The 6,744-nt window shown below is 46.2% G+C and overlaps 1 pseudogene; it reads right to left on the bottom strand.

The window, feature by feature from the left end:
• LOC101562645 overlaps positions 1–3,819 on the bottom strand; it is a 5,087-nt pseudogene extending 1,268 nt beyond the window's left edge.
• Positions 3,820–6,744: the final 2,925 nt, after the last annotated feature.

Here is a 6,744-nt window from a genome sequence, read left to right as displayed (position 1 = left end):
CTTTCTTTCTTTTTCTTTTGCAGTACTGGGGATTAAACTCAGGACCTTGCTTGCCAGGCAAGTGACTATTCTACTGAGCTAACTCCTCAGCCCCTCCTTTATTTCTTAAATTTATCAGACTGGATTTTGTTATTTGTAGGGAGTAACCTAATTGACATGTGAGTGGAGCAAGGCAGGGCTCAAACCAGTGAAAATGTTAGAAATGGCTTTTCTATCTTTTTTTCCATACAGAGCCAGGGAGCTGGGCTTTCAAGTTGCCTTCTATCCTCTAAATGCCCCTGTACTTATTTCCTTATATTGTTTTTGCTTTACCTTGATTATTTGGTTACATAGTTGTTTTTTGTACATTTTAGATATACATAATGACAACATTCATCATAGAGAATTTGTACCTATACATGATGCATCTTGATTCTTCTTTCCCTGCCTTCCCTTCAACCCCTCTTCCCATCCTTATTTACAAAAGCTTTGTTTCCTTTCCCCCTTCCTTCTTTCTCCCTCCTCCCTCTCTAGCTCATCTTTCCATCTGAACATTCTATTCCTATTTCATCATGTCTTTATTTACCCTTTCAGTTTCTCACACTAGATAAACAATGAGATTTTTACATGTGCGTCCAGTTTATTTCAGTTAAGAGAATTGTCTCAAGGCATTTTTTTAACCCAAAAATGTCTCAAGTTTATCCTTCTTTATGGCTGAGTAGTACTCCCTTGTATAAAAAACCCCCATATCTTAATCTGTTCAGTTGATGGGCATTTGAGCTATTCCTAAGATTTAGCTACTAAAAACTGAAAGCTTATTGGGAGCACGATTGAGCCTTCTTTTATGCATTACTTATCAATGTTTACTGATAAATACTTATTAAATGTCAACCATGTGCCAAGTACAAGCTATCTGGTGTTTCATCTGACTAAACAATGGCTAGTCACCTCAAAGATGGTGATAGGGAAGTTGTCACAAGAGGCTTCCCCAGACTGTCCTGAGTAGGGTTAGCTGGGATTCCAAAGCAAGAAGCATGAAAAGCCACAGCAATCAGTGCACAGTGTCTACTGGAGGGCTACTCTCAGGTCCTTGTGAGGGGCAGTGATGAAAGGGGCAGTGACCTCCATGTGAGTGAGTATTGGGTTAGAAATGGAGTTACTAGTGTGAGGGCTGCTGCACTGGGCTCAGGCTGGGGTTGGATTCTGCTGGTGTTTTAGGTAACTACCTAAATACCTGTTTTCATGCCTGGGAATTTTTTTTTTTTCTGGGGGCCTGGGTGTTTATTTCACAACAGAACCCTTGGAAACCTGGCCTGAGCCACACACGGCTTCAGATGCAGTGGGATATGAGGGGACAAGCACGACAATTACAGCTGGGGTTACGGGCTTCAAGTGGCCCTGATGGCATCTACAGAAGTGGTGGCAGGAGAGGACCTCACTACCTTGGCCCGAGGCCTGGGCACTGGCCTGCCACATCCTGTTTACTCAGGGGATTTCTGAAGTTCTGGCCACCAAACCTGGCCTTGCTGCCCAGCTCCACCATGACTCTGAGGGGCTGGTCGTATTTGGCCGGATGCTTTATCGGCATGGTGCGGAAGTCTTGATCTGCTCAGTGCTGAATCCCACTACCAGGGCAGTATGAAGGTGGGACACCATGATGCCCCCACTGCTGGATTGCTCCAGCTTGCATGCCTGCAGGGACTTGGTCACTGAGCCGATCTGGTTGCCTGAGCAGCAGGTAGTTGCAGGCCTTCTTGTTCAGGGCTTTGGCAATACACTTAGGGTTGGTCACTGTGAGATTGTCGCCCACCACCCGGATGTTGCTGCTGGCTGCAAACTTCTGCCTGGCACTCTAGTCATCCTGGTTGAAGGTGTCCTTGATGGGCACCACTGGGTAGTCCTTGATGAAGGACTTGTAGAGGTCGCCCAGTTGGTCAGGTGAGATGTACCTTCTGGAATCATCAAAGGACTTGATATCCATGTTGTACTTCCCAGACCCAACGAACTCAGGTGCGGCCATGTCCGTGATGATGACTACCTTGTCCAAGTAGCTGGCCTTCCCGATAGCAGTCTTCAGCAACTCCAGAGCTTCCTTATTCTCCAGGATACTGGGAGCGAAGTCACCCTCATCGCCCATGTTGGTGGCATCCTTGCCATACTCCTTCTTGATGATGTTCTGCAGGTTGTGGTAGACCTTGGCCGTGGTATGCCTTTGCTCCCTTGAAGCTGGCTGCGCCCATGGGCAGGATCATGAACTCCTGTATGGTGAACTTGTTGCCAGTGTGTGAGCTCTCATTGAGCTTGCTGAAGGCAGGGCCTGGCAAGATGATTTTGGCATTGTCTGCTAGGTCAGCGCTGTGGCGATACAGGGGCATCCCCTCCTCCACAGCACCAGCCTTGCACACTGTGAGAGACACTCACAGGATAGCATTTGCCCCCAAATTTTGATTTGTTCTCATTCCCATCCATCTCGATCATCAGCCTGTCAATCTGCTCCATGACCTTCAGTTTCTTGCTAACCAGGGCAGGGGCAATAGTTTTATTAATGTGCTCAATAGCCTTGGACGCACCCTTGCCCAGATAGCAGGTCTTGTCATTGTCACACAGGGCCTTGTAAATGCCAGTGGAGGCCCCCACTGGGCACAGCAGCTTGGAAGAGAGCTTTGGAGGGTTAGAGGTCCACTTCAACAGTGGGGTTCCCACGAGAGTCAAAGACCTCTCTGGCACGCCTCTTGAGAAGACATGTTGGATTTCTGGCTGCCAGATCCCCTAGGACAGTGATGCCCAACCTTCTGAGCTTTCAACGATAATAAATAGCTGGCTGTGGCTTACATACCATAGTTTCACCACCACTGCTGTAGGACACTGGGAAGCGCTGTAAAACATATTCCAGAGCCACCATCCAAAGTGGGTGAGGGAAACATCCTTGCATCCAGTCCTATATCCCACGTGGGTTGGTTTCCTGTGCTTGCCACATCAAGGTACCATGAACTGGGTGGCTTCAATCAACAGAAATTTATCCTTTCAGGTCCTGGAGCCTAGAAGCCTGAAATGAGGTTGTCAGCAGGTCTGTGCTCCCTCTGAAGGCTCAGAGGAAAAGTCTTTTCTTGCCTCTTCCTTTTTTTTTTTTGTGGAGGAACTGAGGATTGAACTCAGACCCTTGTGCTTGCGAGGGAAGCGCTTATTCCACTGAGCCATCTCCCTGGCCCCTCCTTGCTTCTTCCTAGCTTCTGGTGGTGCTGGTGTTCCTTGCATATGTTAATTTATGCCTCTACCTTCACATGGCCATCTTCTGTCTGTGTGTCTTCAAATCCCTTTCTCCTTAGAAGGACTGGATTTAGGAACCACCCTGATGGAATATAATCTTATCCTGACTTGATTATACGTGCAACTTTTCTCCTTCCATATCGGGTCACATTCATGAGGTGCGATGGCTTAAATATAATCCCCAAATGTCATGTGCTGGAAACTTAATTTCCTAAGCCACACGTTTAGTGGTATTTGAGAGGTGAGACATTGAAAGTGAGTCCTGGGGATGCATGTGAATAGCATAATCATTCATGAATCCAGGTTGGCTTCTGTCTCCTATAGCACCCCTCTCACTGTGTCACATCCTCTCCAGGTTATGACATCACAACATCTCACCAGATGCTTGTGCCACACTCATGGAATCAGCCGTGAGCTGAGTAAACCTCCGTTCTTTATAAGCTTTTCCTCTGTGGTATTCAGGTAGAGCAACACAACATGGACTGATATAATAGGTTTGAGGGATAGGACATCAAGATACCTTTTTGAAGAGTGCAGTTCTACCACAACACAGTGACTGAAGGTTCTCCTCATCATGCTAACCCCACCATAGCTGCACAGGCATAAAGACAAAGGCCTTCTGCTTGACATGAACAGACATGCCTGAGGTGGGGGTGAGGGCTCCCAGATGCAGACCTAAGACTATTGGGCTCTCAGAATGCATCAGGCCATGGCTGTGGCTGAAATGAGAGGTGAGGCTGAAGTAAACTGACACTCACGAGGCATCCAAGGTGTACACAGAGACTGATGATGACAGTAGCTGGCAGTAGCATTAACTCAGTGCCAGACCTTGGGCCCATTCCATTAGACACATTTTCTCATTTAATTTTCCTAACAGTCTCATGAGGTGGGTCTGATATTTCTGTGTTCCTGATGAAGAATCTGAGGTTCAAGAGGCATGGCTATCTTACAGGCAAACATCCCCTGATTTAGAACATAAACTTTTAGAAGGCAGAGCCTTTTTTCATGTTGTAGCCTCAGCACCTAAAACAAGTGCTATTGCATAACTAACACTCCATAGATGTTTGCTTATTTTTTAAGTGGTGGTTCTAGTATTTGAACACAAACAGTCCAAAGGTGAGGCTGAGGAGCTTAACCTCACTGAAGAACCAGTGATAGCCAGAACAGAGATGCTCTGCCTGACATGAGGCCCAGCTGCATTCAAGAGCCAGGCCTCAATAAGAATTTATGCCCTTTGACTGAAAGTGCAGTTAAGTTGAAAATGTCGTTCATAACGAATGTATCTCAGACTTCTTAACTGTTGAACATCATAGCTTAGTAACACTGGGAACTGTGAAGCGTTAGTTCCCTCCATGTTCACTTGGTTGGTTGAGAGCTGTGGCTTCTTGCCTCTGTCCTCATAAAAGAATATCCTCCTGCACACAGTGAGCCTGAGAAAAGATTAAAATTCAAAGTATGGGTTCTACTGAGGGTGGATTGCTTTCACACTATCACAAAGATAGAAAGACATGGGTTGAGTTCAGGGACCTCTGCACTGTTCATTCCTGGGTTAGCTCTGGCCTGTGTGGTAAGGATGTAGTAGGTGCTGCATATACGTTTGATGGGCTGCTGCTGGGCTTGCATATTGAAAGGTTTCTGCTTTCTGTGCAGTCTCGCTCTCCCTCACAACCACGCTCCAGCCTCTCCTGTGAAGGCCAGACTTCACTTGCCAGATGCACTTCATGACACTATAAACATTCACACTTACCTGGAGCATTTAGACAGAAAATGGACCCCAAAACCCCACAAAGCAGTGCGAGTCCCCTCTGCTAGCCTGGGGAGCATTAATGAAGACACACATGCTATGGAGACGAGCTGCATGATTATTGGAACGGATGCACACTCACTCCAACCAATCTATTTTTATTTGAAGCACTTGCATTGCATAAAACTGAGCGCAATAACTACAGTCAAAGGGATGTATCTGTTTTTATTTAAGCTCATAAATGTGCTAACATCAATAAATGCTTTTACCTCCTCTGAAAAGTAAAACACGCATAGAGGAGATGGAAATTTACACATCCATCGTGCCAGAAAGCCTATTTTCTCCGAAACCATTCTTTTAATTGCTAGTGACTTGTGGAGTCAAAGCCAAGGCTGAGTTGGTGAAGTTAGGAGGAGAAAGAGGAAACATACCAATGTGGTTAACTTATTCCCTTACAGAGTAGAGGAGACAAAATACCCGACACCCACAAATTAAAGAAGAAAGGTTTATTTTGGCTCACAGTTTCTAGGAGTTTTAGTCCATTGTTGGCTGACTCCAGTACAGGTGGCATCATGGCACAGGTCATTACAGAAGGGAAAAAAGTTCATGGCATGGTAGGAAGAAAGTGGTAAAAGTAGCAAGCAGCAGAAGCAGCAGCAAAGCAAGTTTCCTTTTCCCTTTTATCACATCCAAGATACATGCCTTTTGGGTGGTGTCACCCACACCCAGGTGGCCGTTCCATTATCCACACCCACAACTATGCTAATTGTATTTAGTGTATTAATTTAGTACCCCATACACTTAATTCCAATATCATAAACTCTAGATCCAGCCATCTCTGAAAATGTACCCACCTATAAGTACATGAGGTTTTGGGGGGATGTCTAGGTACCAGCCTTAGCAGGAGGCCGGGCATAAGGTGTCTAAGCAAGAGTTGGTTTCTAGGATGAGAAGACAGCTGGATCTGTATAGCACTGTCCTCTGACCTTGGGTATAGAGCTTTGATGCAGTTGTAACCTTATCACCTACTGAAATTCTTACCCAAGGCAGTTATAGTTTTGTATTTACAGAACTACAATAAGAAACACTAATAATGGGTAATGATATTTAGCAGTTGACAAACTTTTGTAACTAATGGCTTTGTATTTTAGACAGCGAGAGCAATCATTATGTCTGTATAGCTAAGCTGATATTAAATTGGGAAATTGTATTTAAGTTAGTTCTGCTAAGTTCCGTCTGATCACCTCCCCTTGATGTACCTGGTGTTTTCCAGGCAGACTAGTTCATCCCGGTTACCTTTTGCCCCTCTCTCAGTCAAGAGAGAAAGAGGGAGGATGCACTTATAGATCTGGGTCTAGCAAAGTGTCTCTGCTTATCAGGTGCAGATCTATGAAGTTTGAATTCATCTAGTTGTGCCTGGCTTGGGTCTGGTTGCTGTGCTCAGCTTCTTCCTGCTGAAGCCCTTGGAAGTGAACCCGCCATGCTCTTCTGTCAAGATGTTCTGCCCCTGGATTATCAGGGTGGTTCTGGCCCCTACCCTCTCTGCAGGGACTTCAGCTGCAGAGTTTCACCCCAGGCCTGTATGGCAGGTCTGGACTGGGTCCGGAGGGGTCCAGAGAGCAGGACAGAAGGACTCATTTGCAAGTGGGCCTGGGCTGGGTCCGGAGGGATCCAACAGGCAAAGGGGAGCATGGAAGCTCTCCTATGTACTTGCCAGGCCTGGGCCTGGGCTGCTTCTGGAGGGGTCCCAAGAG

The sequence above is a fragment of the Octodon degus genome, unplaced genomic scaffold (genome assembly GCF_000260255.1).
Source record: "Octodon degus isolate 3935 unplaced genomic scaffold, OctDeg1.0 scaffold00007, whole genome shotgun sequence".
NCBI classification, from domain to species: Eukaryota; Metazoa; Chordata; class Mammalia; order Rodentia; family Octodontidae; genus Octodon; species Octodon degus.
The sequence above is the reverse complement of the archived record's forward strand: the minus strand, read 5'-3'. Positions and strand labels throughout refer to the sequence as shown.